Here is a 17858-nt window from a genome sequence, read left to right on the forward strand (position 1 = left end):
GAGGTAGTCAACAAATCAGTAGTGGGAATCGACTCGTGTCTGTGGCACTGAGCACCTGTGTGATCTCTTGCATAATAGACAAGGCGTCATTGTTGCAGTGCTGGCAGAGGGCCCAACCCATAGCATCGCACCTTTATTGGAAAAAAAAAAAATAGACAGCAGCTCATTCAAAATGGCTGATAGACAAGACTCCTATATACCGTTTTCCAGCAGCATACCACCCTGCAAACCACTGCTGGCTTGCTTCTGAAGCTAAGCAGGGTTGGTCCTGGTCAGTTCCTGGATGGGAGACCATATGCTGCTGGAAGTGGTGTTCGAGGCCAGGAGGAGGCACTCTTTCCTCTGGTCTAAAAAAATATCCCAATACCCCAGGGTAGTGATTGGGGACACTACCCTGTGTAGGGTGCTTTCGGATGGGACATTAAACGGGTGTCCTGACTATCTGAGGTCATTAAAGATCCCATGGCACTTATCGTAAGAGTAGAGGTGTTTACCCCGGTGTCCTGGCTAAATTCCCAATCTGGCCCTCAAACCATCACGGTCACCTAATAATCACCAGTTTACAATTGGCTCATTCATCCCTCTCCCCTGTAACAATTCCCCAGGTTGTTGCTGCAAATGAGAACGTGTTCTCAGTCAACTTCCTGGTAAAACAACGGATAAAACCCCCCCACAAAAAAACAGTACATGACTCCTGTTGCACATAACAGAGTAAAGTTACATGGATTCAAGATCTTAACCCTCGAGTCAGGACAAACCCAGTTCAAAAGACAGGATAACATTACACACTATGCAAAGTGGGTCTTAACCAGAGAGCAACATGAGCTCAGATGAAATCAGCACATCCAATGTGGGGCCATTGTTGGAGTGAGATACTTTGCTTTCAAATTCATACTGCATGTGCATGGCATGCAAACTGTATGGATGGGGAAATCAAACACAAAACAAAAGTCTACACCAAAAGTATATCATGAAAGACAAGTATGAAGCCATAACAGTAGCTGCAGGCTGTTATTACTCATCCTCACTGGGGCTCTGGAGTTGGGTGAGGACTGGTGACCTGGACCGGGTTGACTTTTTGCCAGCTCACTGGACCACTCATCGTTCTGCTCACCTGGCAGCTGTGATGCGGGAAGTGCAGGTTGAAGGAGAGGAGAAATGTCACCCACAAGCAGGTGCAATCTAGCGTGCCAAAAACATCAGATGAAAGGCTAGGAGGCAACTCAACTCAACTCTGGAAAGTCTAGCCAGACTCACATCACAGGCCAAAACATGACCTTCCTCTCTCTTTTCTCAGTTGGCTCTCCAAATCCATCATACTTTGTTCTTTAGAAATCAACCAATCCTATAATCAGGTTCTGTAGGTTTACATATTACAACATGGTAGTGTCACCATGGTTCAGGCTGTAAAAATAATGTAGCTACAGTTTAGTGGCATCCTTTAATCTCTGAGAAAGGATCAGATAGTGTGAGAGACTCTAAATTCTTGACATAGATAAATGGGCCAAGTCAAACACAGAACTTAGTGCAGTGTTTTCAAATCCACATTTTGTTACAGCTCATCCGTCAGGCAGGACCCCATGCTTCACTAAGATCTGGGCTGGGAGTGGGGCAGTGATTGCTTTAGGGATAATATTCCTGGAGAACACTGGGATACCTGATTAGCTCAGGAACTCAAATTGTAACTGGAAAACAACCAACCTGCATGAAAAAAAACATCAAACTGTCCCACAGCCTTTCCCTCCCCCAATAACTCCCCACTCAACTCTTCCCTGCTCTGCTGAAGGTTTTGGCTTGATTGGCCTTGACAGGCGATGGTCATATAACTCTGTCAGATTAAAACAATGCTCACTTCAACCTCTCCATTTGGCTTCCGGCTGACTCTGGGCTGCCTGTTTACCATGGAGCAATTCTACGGTAACGGACTCAGATTTTCTACTTAAAACTGTATGCCAAAAGAAACAACACTGAAATCAAAGTTCAACAAACCATACAACTCTATGCACAATGACTAATTTGAACAATTTACAAAAACACATTTACTGGAAGAACTGTGCAGAAGCAAAGGTTGATAACAGAATTTCGGTAAAGTCTCCCTTCATTTTATTTATGTGACCACGTTTTCTAAAAACTCTTAAATAAGATTCAACGATGTCTGCAGAAAGAGTGGGTTGTCAGCTATGACATGACATCTTGAGGGAAAAAAATGGGTGATTGAACTACAGTAAGTGACGTGGATTACCACTCAGTAACGGAATTGTTGTAACGGAATATCATCATGGGTCCCTGATCTGTACTACACAGAAATGCATGGTTGTGGATATGAAGGTAATTCTCTACATGGTGATGTATCCTAAATAGTAAACAAAGGTGGACATATGCAATATCCTCTGCATATGTGGGTATTATTCGACACACACCAGTGTGTACTGTGGAATAATATGGTAGTTCCGGACCAGACCAAATCTGAAACAATCAGACGTCTATGTTTCACAAGTTTGGACATCACAGTACAGCACAGCACAGGACAGTAGAGTTCAGAACAGTACAGTAGAGTTCAGTACAGTACAGTATAGTGCAGCACAATACAGTAAAGCATAGTTCAGTACAATACAGTACAGTAGAGTACAGTATAATACAGTACATTGTAGTGTACTCAACCCTAGTATGCTCTACTGTGTACTGTACTGAACTCTACTCTACTCTACTGTACATTAAAGTACAGGAATGTACTGCACTGAACTAAACTCTGCTCAACTTTTTTTACGTTACTGTACTGTACTCTACTGTGCTCTACTGTACTGTACTGTGCTCTCTACACTTTTGAAAGATGTCATGGAAATCTCTGTTGGGACAAATCAAGGCTGGTCCGGAGCGGACCAAAAACGACATCTGTGGACAGTGAAATCAAGGACAGGGCGGACTGACCAAATTTCAACTACTTTTCAACATCCCTGAACATCCTGTGCCGGTCGGTGCTCAATGGGTTAGGATGCTGGCTACAGTAAATGGAAAGAGAAGGTGCTCATTGGGAGGTGTCAGTAAGAGCCGGGAGAGGTGACATTAACTGGAGAGAGAGGAGAGAGGGAGGGATGGGTTGTCCAGACTTTTTTCACACTTACTTTGACCACCACAGAACAGAAATAGAAATAAAACAGTTATGGGTTGAACGTAACTAAATGCCAGTGGAAGGGAGGACAATAGCAGGTGACCCAAATGTGGTTTGTGACTACTATGATTTCCCATAGAAGTCAATTGCAGTAATTCCGTTACAGATTTTTCTGAAATTCTGTTACCAATTACGTAACAGAATTTTGCGTTTTAATCACTAAATAACTCAGAAACAAAATAGATATTTTTACATGTTACTTCTGTGAACTTTTATTATTCTCCCTCCTCATGAGGGAGAGCAATGTGAAAATATCTTAAAGATACAGTGCATTCGGAAAGCATTCAGACCCCTTAACGTTTTCCAAATTTTGTTACATTAGAGCCGTACTCTATAATGGAGTGTATTACATTTTTTTCCTCATCAATCTACACACAATAGTCCATAATGACGAAGCGAAAACAGGATTTTAGTGATGTTAGCAAATGTATAAAATATAAAAATAGAAATTCTTTATTTACATAAGCATTCAGAACCTTTGCTATGAGACTTGAAATTGAGCTCAAGTGCATCCTGTTTCCATTGATCAACCTTGAGACGTTTTTACAACTTCATTGGAGTCCACCTGTGGTAAATGCAATTGATTGGACATGATTTCGAAAGGCACACACCCGTTTACAGTATAAGGTCCCACAGTTGACAGTGCATGTTGACAGTGCATGAGCAAAAACCAAGCCTTGAGGTCGAAGGAATTGTCCATAGGGTCGTGGTCTGGGAGGTTACTCTGATAGAGCTCCAGAGTTCCTCTGTGGAGATGGGAGAACCTTCCAGGAAAGACAACCATCTCTGCAGCACTCCACTGATCAGGCCTTTATGGTAAAGTGACCATACGGAAGCCACTCCTCAGTAAAAGGCACATGACAGCCTGCTTGGAGTTTGCCAAAAGGCGCCTAAAGGCCTATCGGACCATGAGAAACAAGATTCTCTAGTCTGATTTAACCAAGATTGAACTCTTTGGTCTGAATGGCAAGTGTCACGCCTGGAGAAAACCTGGCACCATCCCTACGTTGAAGCATGTTGGTGGCAGCATCATGCTGTGGGGATGTTTTTCAGTGGCAGGGACTGGGAGACTAGTCAGGATCGAGGCAAAGATGAACGGAGCAAAGTACAGAGAGATCCCTTGATGAAAACCTGCTCCAAACCTTCCAACAGGACAACAACCCTAAGCACACAACCAAGGCAACACAGGAGTGGTTTCAGGACAAGTCCTTGAATGTCCTTGAGTGGCCCAAACAGAGCCCGGACTTGAACCCGATCGAACATCTCTGGAGAGACCTGAAAATAGCTGTGCAGTGACGCTCCCCATCCAACCTGACAGAGCTTGAGAGCATCTGCAGAGAAGAATGGGAGAAACTCCCCAAATATAGGTGTGCAAAGATTGTAGCGTCATACCCAAGAAGACTCAAGGCTGTAATAGCTGCCAAAGGTGCTTCAACAAAGTACTGAGTAAAGGGTCTGAATACTTATGTAAATGTAATATACGTTTTTTTATACATTTGCAAAAAAAAAATCGAAAAACCTGTTTTTGCTTTTCATTATGGGGTACTTGTGTAGATTGATGAGAAAAAAAAATCAAATTTAGTACTTTTTAGAATAAGGCTGTAACTTAACAAAAAGTGGAAAAAATCAGGGGGTCTGAATACTTTGTGAATGCACTGTATGTGGGTTTTTGGTAATGGAATTTAAAGGCACAGGGCAATGTTTCTTAAACTTACACAAGGCAAATAATAATAATAATAATATTGATATATTGATATTAGTTGGCAGGGGTCTTTAGTCGAACAAAATTGTGTTTTGATGTATTTTTTATTCCTTTTAAGACTTTTTCTGGTAGATGTTTTCTAAGACCCCTTCTCCATATCTTTGACCAGGAATCAAATAATTTGCTTATTCCTTATATTCAGTATAGAAAAAGGTAAAAAATGTATATATGCCTTAATTTCTCCAAAATAGAGACTCTTTAACTTTCATTTGAAACCAGATTTGACATGCCCCTATGAGCTTCACATGTTGGTGCTGATGGGTCCTTTTAGATGGAAATTACCCTATTTACTTTCCATCGTTTTGGATATTTTTCAAAGAGTATGCAACACCAATAGAAACTCTCTGCTCTATCGATCGGTATATACATTCCGTCTTAATCTGCCTCCTAATCAGCGATTGGATCATCTCTAACAAATCTAACCAATCAATGTTGGCATTCAGGAAATCGTAGACTCATCATGGAGAAGAAACGTCAGTTTTGCCAGAGCGATGTGGATGGGTTGCTTAGGCATCCTCTTACATGGAAATGACCCATGGAGCTATAAACCTTTTGTCAAGCAGGGAAAGAGTTAATGGCCTGGTGGAGGTGGCTCACCAATGTCTCCTAAATTCTAATTACAGTTAAAGGGGTAGCACACAGGTTGAAGAATGTCACTGGTGGAAGCCAGGATCAATAACTTAGGTAAAAATGTATTTTATTTACCAAATGAGTCATTTCAACAAAGCATGGATGTTGATTTGTTTCCTATACAGAACATATACAGGCATAGCAGTGCCAAATACCATGCAAACATAAAATCCTGCTTATTTAAAAAAAAAATAATAATAATCCAGTCATCCTGTGGGGGAAGTCGCTAAACAATCGCAATATCTGTTGCATTCGGCCTGAGTCCTGGGATGGAATGTCATCTCAAAGGCATACAATCGCATACTGTTTCCTATGGGCTGGGGAGCGGGACAAAGCAGAGCTGAGGACAAATAATGTGCTTTATCCATTTTGTCTGAGCACATGATCCTCGGCGCACAACCCCGCAGTCTGCCGCCCAACACACTCATTACTGAGGGAAATTTACACCCTGGAGCTGTGGGATCACCAACATGTTGTCTTGACTTTTTCCAGATATATGAGTTTAAAAAAAGATAAGTTAGTTTTTTAATAATAACACAGCGAATCCCCATCACAGGCTTGTCTTTATCTTAGGTATCTTCACCACCTCAAAACAGAGGTGTCCAGCACCATCCATAGCCAACACAGGGGTCTGTCCATGAGTATTATTCACTGAGTGAACTCTGGTAGAGCATTCCTTAAAGGCCCGGTGCAGTCAATGTATTACCATACGATTAGGTTGAAATTATACAGTGAAATTTTTGCCTGTTTTAGTGGGATTGAGTTGTGGCCTTCCATGGTGACATCACCACGTGCTAAATTAGTTAATAGACCAATAACAAAGTGACTTACAAAATAGCCTAAGATTCTGCAACCTTGGAGAGGCAAATGCCTGTCTATTTATGGAAAAAATTGCCCTGATTAACTCCTTAGTCATATCTCAGTTTACTCACTCACTTACTGCCTACTCCTGATGATTCGTTTTTCAAATCATATAAGCAAAACATATTTCACTTAATCTGGGAAGCTAAACCAGACAAGATAAATCATGCCTATCTATATAATGAATATGAATTGGGTGGTTTGAGATTATTAAAAGCACTAAACCTCTCTAAAAGCTTCACTTGTTCAAGAGTTTTACTTGAACCCTAGATGGTTCTCAAGTAGATGACTAAGAAAAGCTCATCCATTGTTTAAAAATGGCCTTTTTGCCTTTGTGCAGATTGCCATGTCTCATTTGCGATTAATTCAAAGTATCTCCCTTTTTCAAACAAGCATTGCGGAGCTGGCTACAATTTCAATTTCACCCCCATGAAAAGATAGAACAAATATTACAACAAATATTATGGCTGAACTCAAATGTGCTGGTTGATAAAAGACCTGTATTTAAGGGAAAGATGTTTGAAAAGGGTATTTTGTTTTTAAATGATACTGTAAATTGGAATGGTAGAGATGTCTTTCATGAAGTTATCTGAATTGTATGGGAAGGTCTGCTCAATCCAAGATTGCAACCAATTGATTAAACCATTTACCCAAACATGGAGGAGGCAGGTGGAAGCGGGAGGAAGTAGGGAACTGGTCTGTCTGCCCAATATAAAGGACCAAAGGAATACAAAAAACATAAATAGGTATACCAGTAAATAAAGTTTCATTTGAGGACCAGAATGTTGACAGCTGTGCCATACAGATTGCAGAATAGTTGGTACCGGGTGTATGAGTTGATATATAAAACAATGCAAGATTCAAGACTTTGGAGGGCTAGTGGCCTGGCGGTTGGGAGCTTGGGCCGGTGGATGATGGATCGCTGGTTCGGGTCCCCGTTTTTTTTTTACCTTGCGGGAGATCTGTCGACGTGCCCTTGAGCAGGGCGTTGACCCTGGTTCCTTCTGTGTGTCGCTCCGGATGGAAGTCTGTTAGATGACTAATGTGATGTAGTTGTTGAGTGGCTTCACTGCAAGTATAGTGTATGTTTTAAATATTCAATAATAATAAAAAAATACTTCCAAACCACTCTGCCAATAACGGCTAACGTTTAGTTTTCCCCTCCCCACTCAGACCACTCCCAGACAGTCCAAAATTCATGCCTGAGAAATGTCCCTTTGCTAAGAATCTATTTTTGTTTCTTTAACTGAAAACAATCACAGTGAGGTACTTAATTGTTACCCTGAAATAATTTGATATTTGACTTGTTAGAAAAAGGTTCCGTTTAACCTTTAAAGGAGACATAAACAGAGCAGCAATAACCGCTTTTCTCTGCTAGAAGTATGAAAATAATATATAATAACTTGATTATGTGGTGCTAAATCAACACGAAAGAAGTAAAGAAACGTTATTCCCTCGGATTATCTGACTAAAGATTACCTCCTGTAGATGACTGACAGAGCCATAGCTGTGTGAGTTGACATAATAATGATCCAAACCTAAGGTTGGAGGAGGACTACTCCCATTGGTATTAACCACACTCTTTGATCATCAGAATATAATGCCCTGATCTGCTGCTATGGTTATGGGCAATTCCACAGTAACTGAATAAAAAACACATTTATTTGAAGAACAGTGCAGATGCAAAGTTTGGTAAGAGAATGATGGCACAAACAGCACAAAACATAATTTTGTTACTAAACTTTGCATCTGCACTGTTCTTCAAGCAAACTTTGATTAAATTTTGTTTTAAAAAAAAGAAGAAGTTTTCAGTGGAAATTATTAAAAGGAGTCATGTGCATAGAGTTGTATCATTCGTTTAACTTTGCAATCATTGGTTTCTGTTTGACATACATGTTTTGTGTGTCTCAGTGTCACTCCGTTTACCATGGAATTGCCCTTAGGTATCATCTTCCTCATTCTATGACTTAGTGCAGGACATACGCTTATACTGTACGTGCAAACTCTCTTTTGCATACTGTTCGTATGTTGGAAGAATGAGTTTTTCTTCATTTGCAATTTCATTCCAAATTGATAATACAAAATCCAAGACAGACCATGGTTTCACATGCATCAAATTAGTTCTTGATCAATCAAGGGTATCTTCAACAGAATGTAACAGGCAATCTCTGTGATACCAACAACATTGTGCATTATTTAGGAGGCCAAAGAACCACTGGTGTTTAGGTGAATTCTAGTCAAATTTATGCCACCTGTGCCACTTCAGATGAGCATGGCAACAGAATACATTGTATCCTGAGTGCAAGTCCCCTCCAACTCTTTGTCCATATTCAAGACACTCAAGCATTTTCTGGTCTATGAATCATCTTTGTTGTTTGATGACAAGCACACACAGCTGGGTGTGCTGCAGCCATGATATTCAGAAATGACCATTTCATTCACAGCAAGAGATATTTAGCTGCTTGTCATGTATTCCATAATGGATAGTCTGCAATTAAACTCTGGTGAGTGGGGCTGCAATATCATTTAACGCAACATAGGCTTCTATATAGCATAAGGAAAACAACAAAATTGCATTTCATCAACAGAAGCCATACCGCTCAAACCAATGTACATGGGGAATTGCTTTTGTGTGGATCAAATGTATTTGCTCCTCATAATTCTTACACCTTAAACATCAAAAAGCAACTGCAACTTAAAGTGGAAATCACCGGTTGAAACAATAACAAAGTGTGCTCCCTGCTTCTGATTTTGGTAAAACGCTGAGCAATGGGGTTGAAGACATGTAACCACGCTCAAATGCACAGACAGAGCTATGGACGCAAGGACTGACCATCCATGATATCAACATTATCATTTCAAGCATGTTTTGAGGCTATGTAGTGCTTGTTACGTTTAATTTGTTTACAAACATTGGAGTAAAACAAGCTTATATTTTGGGTTCTGATGGGGTACGGCAGTTGAACTAAACTCATGGGGCATTTATAAGTTCTATTCTTAAATAATCATTGAGTACATATCATAAATTTACAAGTCCAAAAATATATGTAGCAACAGCAGATTACCATTTTAAACAAAGTGAGGGGGAAAAAACGACGTATTTATTTGAATAACGCTACAGTACATGCAAAGTGCTATACGATGCTACAGTAGCCTATGGAATGCTGAGAAACAGTGGTGAAAGCTATGGTACGTGTCATGTTCAGATAGGTTTTATTCTGTAGTCTGTGTGACCCAGTGCTCATCCACAGGTGGACATCTACATGTATGTTCCGTATGTAAATAGGTATATTGAACATATACTGAAAAAATCTGTATATAACTGGCAAAATATGGTTTATTGGCAAAGTCGAAGTACATTAGGCAATATGTAGACTTTGAATCGATCTACTTCTGTTTATGACTACCTGCGAATGGGATAGAAAATGTAAACGATATGAAAACAAGTGCGTCTCTTGCATTACTTACTATTTGCTGGACTTCGGAGACTTGCTCTCCAACGCGAATTATTCCCCTGCACCCTTTGAAAATACTATTTTGACCACTTTGGATTAAAAATGTCCTTGACACGGACAGTGGTGTCTTTTCCGATGGGATGCTCCGCACCTTGCCCGACTGTGCACTCCGGGTGTCATTAGTGCGTTCATCGTAAAGACCCTCCACCAATCATCTGTCATGGTATTCTAGGGGCGTGCCATCCCATCAAACTACACAGTCCACGTGCTCTAGCCTACGGTTTACTCCGAGTCGATTATCATGTAATAATAAGGAAATCCCCTTGACCACACACGAAAATTGGGGGGAAATCAACATTCCTTCATATTGTAACCAATTGTAAGAGCCAACCTCGTTGCAGATTTTTTGTTATACAGAAATAACAAATCATGCCGAAAAGCTGCGGTGTTGTCCAATGTGCATGTAACCAGGTAAAGAATCAAGACCATCGGTTCGCAACGCTCCCACGTACAAAGAGCCTGCGAGAAGAGCTGTGACTTCAGGATTTCTGTTCTCCTAGTAGCAGAATAGGAAGCACAATCGCGGATAATTAAAATAAAATAGGAGTCCCACTGCAAAGACATGCTAAACTTTGTGAATATCGATTATTTTTGCACTCTAGTGCGGTAAAACAGTTTTTCACAGTATTGCAACCATCTTTGAAAAAATATACATCGATAATTTGACCTATTTTATTTTTTATATTGTATTATTTATACCAGCGATTATTTTGAAAGTTTACACAAATACTGGTATGTTGAAAGCTATGGCGTAGGTAGACTATATTTGAAAAAATACAAATATGTGTTTGGAATTACTCAATAGAGCCTGCAAAACTTAAATGGGTCTCTTGTGCTGGGCTATGGGCTTAATACAGAATACTGGTGATTCCTAACTCCACCCACTCCATTCACTGCAGTGCAATACACTGTATATGGAATACTCATTGACAGAGAGTCAGCTACCATCCTCAGTAGCTTTCCATTTAAGTTGTCAATGCGAGGAGGTTTGTCCTTATTGATCATAACAATAATTTTTCCACCTCCACCACACTAACTTGACAAAATTCACACTTACAATGCTTTTCTATCATTATTTGTTTTTAATATGCATGAATACGATGGCTCACTGTTTGTTGTTGGCCTATTACTTTGCCAATTAAGTCATCATAAAAATCAAAAATCATAAAAATAATTGGCAACATGAAATGGTTTTGTGATGAATAAGCCATCTGATTCAATGAAAGATGGAGTTGAATTTGTCTTTCTGCCTTTACTTCTGTTTAAAGTACTCCATTTAAAGTGGTTTCATAATACAGTTTCTTCTTCTTTTTGTTGAGTTGAGTCACATACTTTCTCAATTTGCAGTAAGTCAGCCAGTCAGATGTGCAGCCAGACTTATTAGCCACTCCTTTTGCCCCATCTCTTTCAACCATACAGTTTTCCAATTCCTCATCAATCCAAGGAGCCTTAACAGTCCGTTTCTCCAAAGGTACATGTTTATAAATATTTGGAAGAAGCAATTTCATAAAGTCATCAAGTGCAGTGTCTGGATGATCCTTATTAATCACATCAGACAAACAAATATTTTTTTAACATGATCCACAGAAGAGTCACAGCAAAATCTTTTGTATGATCTCTTATACACTATTTTAGGCCCAGATTTTGGAACTTTGACTTTGCTGGATATAGCCACTATATTGTGATCACAGCATCCTATGGGTATGGATACAGCTTTAGAACAAAGTTCTACAGTATTAGTAAACATTTCATAAATATATGAGGATCATCTTGTTCCTGTAGTGTTTTTAAGCACTCTGGTAGGTTGATTAATAACCTGAACCAGATTACAGGCAATGGTTACATTGAGGAGCTTCCTCTTAAGCGGACAGCAAATCTCCGCTTTTGAAAATGAAACGTTAGCCCAAAGGAAATGTCAGATAATGTCTAGATGCTTTTTATAGTGGAGATCAAGTTCATAAATTGCCTGGCTGGACCGATAACACAGTGGATTGCGCAGTCAGATGGAACAGAGTAAATAGGAATTTTAACGTAATAGATTTAGCCTGTGGTAACTTGTAGATTAGACACCGGATGGAATGTGGTTTTAACCAAACAGCATTCAGGATTAGACCCACCAGTTGTATAATTAAGCAATAAGGCCAGAGGAGGTGTGGTATATCAGGGGTTTGTGCTGTATAGCCAATAAACCACGGCTAAGGGCTGTGTCCAGGCACTCCGCGTTGCATCGTGCTTTAGAACAGCCCTTGGCCGTGGTATATTAGCCATATAGCACAAACCCCCGAGGTGCCTTTATTTCTATTATAAACTGGTTACCAACTAAATTAAATCAGTAAAAATAAATGTTTTGTCATACCCATGGTATATGGTCTGTCAGCCAATCAGCATTCAGGGCTCAACCACCCAGCTTATAATACATTTTAAACTCTACAGAAAGTACCTTTGATTGATAATCAACGTGTCACTATTATGTATTACCTTTTAATCTTGTCACTGTTATTGGTTTTGAAAACTTGGTTAATATGACTTTACAGTATACTGCTAACCTTGGTAGATAAAAAAAGGCCTATAACTTGTAAACAATGTTCTCCATTGTTGTTCTGAAAGCTTGATTACACTGTGTACTGCTAGACTTGTAGCCTCGTTGTCTCTTGTAATACATCTTAAACTCTACAAAAAGTGCCTTTGCTGACCTTGATCAATAATCATGCCAATATAGCTTGCAAATAATCTTGTCTCTGTTATAATAGTTTTTTTTAACTAGGTAATGGGCCTTTACTGGGCCTTTTACTGCCTTTTTCTGCAAACCTTTGTAGATAAGAAGCACATATAGTCCAACAACATCAAAATAATCCCAGTGGGTGGTCCTGGCTTCCCAGTGGGTGGGCCTCTATGCACTCCTAGGCCCACCCATGTCTGTGCCCCTGCCCAGCCCAGGCTGTGTGAAATCCATAGATTAGGGCCTAATGAGTTTATTTAAATTGACTGATTTCCTTATATGAACTGTAACTCAGTAAAATCTTTGAAATGGTTGCATGTTACTTTTATATTTTTGTTCAGTATATATGTTGCGTATATATGGCTACAACTGTCCAATGTGACTTTAAGTTCACAAGCTCAAAACGTCACCAATTGTGCACCGTTCCAGGCACATTTGACAAAACCTCTTTGCTGTCACAAAACAGACTCCGTAATTCCTTCAGATGTGACTTCAAAAGACAATTGTACACGTCAATTATTTGCTAATTGAACCACTTGTTGTCATTGCTTAATATTTTATAATCATCTTTAGTAACTGGAGATGGAAGAGTTTTGGTTGTCTTTGGAATTAGAAGTTTAGACACAGACGAGTCATTCTTTGTGCATTTTGTCAGAGCACAGATTACTTTTGTATTTCTTGAAGAAAATGTAGTGTGCTTCTTTTTGTATGATAACAGATAGAACACAGCTTGCTTCATGAATTCTTGTACCTTCTCTAAGGTAAAGCCCGCACCTGATTTTGATACTTGAGCGCAGTCGATATACCAGAGCTTGCCATGTAGTGTGTACGACTTCACAAATGGGTAAATAATAGATCATTCAAAGAGGTGTATGTTATACTGTTGAATATGCAGGATAGATTCAAGCTCTTGGGTAACCAGCTCTTTTCTGGCCTTTCTACCTTCATTAGTAATGTCTTTAAAGCATAGATTACCTCAAAGTTTGTCCGTTGAAAGTTGTTCTTAAAGGCATTCTTAAGTGCCTCTTTCTGAAATATGACTTGGTTCAGCTATTCGTGTTTTAACCCTGGCTATACATGGCTTTTGCACTGAGTGCAATTTTGAGAGCATAAACTGTGAATGTGGAGGAGATCTTTGGCAAAAGAAAATTGCAGGTAGCATTTCCTACACAGAAGATTCTATAATGTCACACATATCGCTGTTCTGAAGCCTCTGTTGAAGCAATGGTTATGTAGTCTATCCTGTTTTCACTCCATCCAACCGTGAAATGACTTTGCTGAATTGTTGATTTGGACTCATTCTGTTAGCTTTAACTAATCTCTGTAGAGATCATCTTAATATTGGAAAGAGTCAAATATAAACTTTGCTCAGTAGAGCCCTTTTTTGGCATTTTTCCCTGAATGACAGATTAATGAGCTCAGTAACTGATGGAAGATCAATAAAGTGAGATGGGGATACAGGGTTTCACATTACAGTGGTGACCTTTGACCTTTTGACAAAAAAACATAAAGTAGAAGAATATCATGAGTGCTTTTCCAAATTGTTTCTCTACTGAGTACTGCTGCACATTTTAATGCATGTGCGCGTTGCCTCTCCCTTTGTAATAATTTGCTTGTAAAGAATGTCAAGCACACCTTTTATGTTTGGAAGTGGAATGCTAAACATTGATGTTTCTATTAAGACCAAGGCCAAGTAATTTTCTCACAAATGATAATTTAGAGAGATGGGCTATGATCCATAGACTCAGTCCAAGAGGCGAACCATGGATTAACCGCGACCAATGTGGGTCTAGGTTGTTAACAGGTATGTCAGTCAATCATCGTTTACATGGTGTGTTTGTCTTTGTTTACATTTTGTTTCACACTGGAAGCAAACAGGGTAAGCAAGTGTTTGGTCTATACAACTAATATTCAACACAACAGTACATGCATTTATTGTTTTGGAATTAATATAACACGCAGGACTAAATGCATATGTCTATAACACAGTGCCCCTTCAAAACTAAACATATTTGGTTAGTAGAGACCCTGCTGAGTATTTACCATCCCACTTTAGCTGAGAAGTAGAACAGTTTTCTCTCTACAAGCCAGTATGTTGCCCACGTACGTTCTATTACAATGTATTGCTTTGGAGGGGGAGGAGAACAAAGAACAAAGTCCTGCTGGGTATGTACAACACAGACCCCTCCACAACTAACCATATTTGGTAAGTAGAGACTACTGATTATTTTCCACCAGACTTTATCTGAGACAAGTAGAAAAGTTATCATTGTACAAGTCAATATGTATGCCATGTACAGTCTTATCACAGTGTACTGCACTGGGGGCTATGGAGGGGGCGGAGTAAAAAGCCAGCAGCAGGCTCAATCCGCTGAAGTTCTTGACAACAGCGTCATCTGGTGGTTATTAGTGAGACAAGCACAGTTACATCAGAAACTCATCAAAAATAAACTGGGTTACATTAAGGGCTAGTGTCTTCCTAATCCCTTTCACCTACACTTCTGCCCATGCGCAATTAGCCTGGTGAAGAGGTTACTAGCTATCATATATAATAACATGTCACGTGCTGCCTATCAAAGGGCTCCCAAGTGCAAGAATGGGAGAAACTCCCCAAATACAGGTGTGCCAAGCTTGTAGCGTCATACCCAAGAAGACTTGAAGCTGTAACTGCTGCCAACGGTGCTTCAGCAAAGTATTGAGTAAAGGGTCTGAATACTTATGTAAGTGTGATAAATCAGTTTTGTATTTGTAAGAAATGTTCTAAAATATTTAAAAACCTGTTTTTGCATTGTCATTATGGGGTATTGTGTGTAGATTGATGAGGAAAAAACAAACAATTTAATCCATTTTAGAAAAAGTCTGTAACGTAACAAAATGTGGAAAAAGTCAAATGGTCTGAATACTTTCCGAATGCACTGTATGACGCTGTACTTACTATAAAGTCAGACACCTTTGGTCATTCATAACAGATACATAAAGGCGTAATGATAAACACAAATATATTAACACTTAGGGAATTATCACTAACAGCAAAAACAAATTAACATTATAGACATGTTTAAACCCTACATTTCCTTTTATTTTGACATGTTTAATACAATACAAATACATTAAGTTTCAAAAAGTCCAGCAATGCAATTGATTACATTGAACATTATTTATTTTAATTTTATTTTACTAGGCAAGTCAGTTAAGAACAAATTCTTATTTTCAATGACGGCCTAGGAACAGTGGGTTAACTGCCTGTTCAGGGCTGTGAATAGTGTAGCTTGTCCTTGAGCCGACAGACGAATGGTTCTTGCCTCTCTGCCTGCAGATGGTACTGCATGTTGGTTCCAACCTTAAAGATAACAACAAAGAAAGTTAGCAGGTCAGTTAGAAAATGCCATTTTACACCATCTGGAAAAGGGAATTTCTGTGCTGTGCCAGAAATACTCTAAATGGGGAGATGGGGAATTCTATTCATATTATTCTATTCCTCTTTTGTTTACAAATCTCATAACGTGACTATGAAACATGGTTGTATCTAGGGGGATTATTATTTAGCTGAGCCTGCTAGCTAGCTAAATTTCATTTGCTAGCTAGCAAGTGCCGTGAAGTCACCAAACGTATTTGAAATAACGATTTAGGTAGCTCTGTGATATAACTCCTCACTTAACTACTACAAATATAATTTAAATTACAATAAATGAAGGTTAACTTACTGGTTTCCCGCTGTCCGCTGGCACCACAAGAGGGCATTTGATCTGCGAACTCATCACATATGCACTTGTTGCGCTACATAAACATCGCTATCCAAACAACAGTGCAGGGCATGCACACAGAATTAAATTACATTCAAAAATCGAATTTTATTTCCCCAGAGCTCAAAAGTCATCTCCTGATGTGGTTTAAGCATTGTTGTGAACAGTCTAGATTATTTTATCTGGTTCCTTTTTGCCAGGTTTAAGATTTTTTATTTCTTATGTGTGTCATCCTGCAGCACAGCATTTTGGGGAAAGTTAAGGTTCGGTCCAATATTGGCTATGCACCCAAGAGAGAAAGAGGTTGGGCCATCCTAGAAATGTTTTAGAGTAATATAATACAATATATATACAATTTAGCAGACGCTTTCATCCAAAGCGATTTACGTGCATCCATTTTTACGTATGGGTAGTCCCGGCAATCGAACCCACTATCCTGGCGTTGCAATGCTCTACCTAGATGCATGACAAGGTTCTAATTGCTTTGTGAAGCCTCAATTTAATATGATTTATACAGCCTTTATTAATCGGTGCTCATGCCACTCTTTATAAAGCACAGGTTTATGTCATATTTGATCTTGGTGGTTATGTCACACAGTTATGCAACATTTATCAACCCTTTACGGAGCATGACATAGTTCTAGATGATTTGTGACACATTTATGTAGTGTTTATGAAGTACGACTGAAACTAGTCTTTTGGGGTATCTGTACTTTACTTTACTTTATTATTTATATTTTGGACAACTTTAACTTTTACTCCACTGGATTCCCAAAGAAAATATGGATTTTTTTATTCACATACATTATCCCTGGCACCCAAAAGTACTTATTACTGCTTAGGCAGGACAGCAATATGGTCCAATTCACACATCTATCAATATCACAGGTTGTCATCGCTACTGCCTATGATCTGGCAAACTTACTAAACACAAATACTGCATTTGTAAATTATGTCTGAGTGTTGGAATGTGCCCCTGTCGGTCTGGAAAAAATACATAAGGACTTTGATGTATAGCATTTACTTTTACTCAAGTATAACAATTGAGTACTTTTTCCACCACTGTACTTAAGTACATTTAAAACCAAATACCTTTAGACTTTATTTAAGTAGTATTTTACTGGATGACTTTCACCTTTACTTGAGTCATTTTCTATAAAGGTATCTTTACTTTTACTCAAGTATGACTTTTGAGTTCTTTATCCACCACTGTTCCTACGAAGGTTCTAATGATGAACTAAATTCTTCCTGATTGGTTGTGAGTAGAACTTGAGTTCCAGAGGCATCTGGCTGTGTTTGTTGTTCTGTAAGAGATGGTTCTAGGAGGTTCTGGATCAAATAGGCTCTGGGTCCTTCTTCTGAGAGAGAGTTTCGCTCAGGCTGCTGTGACTTTAGTTCTAGTATTATCCGGATGGGCCTTTGACACATCCCCAGTCCTGCAAAAAGATACACCTATGTG

At 39.2% G+C, this 17858-nt stretch overlaps 1 protein-coding gene across 16 annotated transcripts in view; it reads right to left on the reverse strand.

Moving 5' to 3' along the window:
- The window catches only part of LOC112252607 (liprin-beta-2), a 113113-nt gene extending 103060 nt beyond the window's left edge, over positions 1-10053 (reverse strand). For 6 of the 16 annotated variants that reach the window (XR_006083621.1, XM_024423998.2, XM_024423997.2 and 3 more), the window contains exon 1: positions 9891-10053. The gene's annotated coding sequence lies outside the window, so the exon portion shown is untranslated. The remainder of the gene's footprint in view (positions 1-9890) is intronic. The other 10 variants (XR_006083622.1, XM_024424003.2, XM_024424002.2 and 7 more) reach the window with 4 other exon arrangements.
- Positions 10054-17858: the final 7805 nt, after the last annotated feature.

This window comes from Oncorhynchus tshawytscha, linkage group LG06 (assembly GCF_018296145.1).
Source record: "Oncorhynchus tshawytscha isolate Ot180627B linkage group LG06, Otsh_v2.0, whole genome shotgun sequence".
Taxonomy (NCBI): Eukaryota; Metazoa; Chordata; class Actinopteri; order Salmoniformes; family Salmonidae; genus Oncorhynchus; species Oncorhynchus tshawytscha.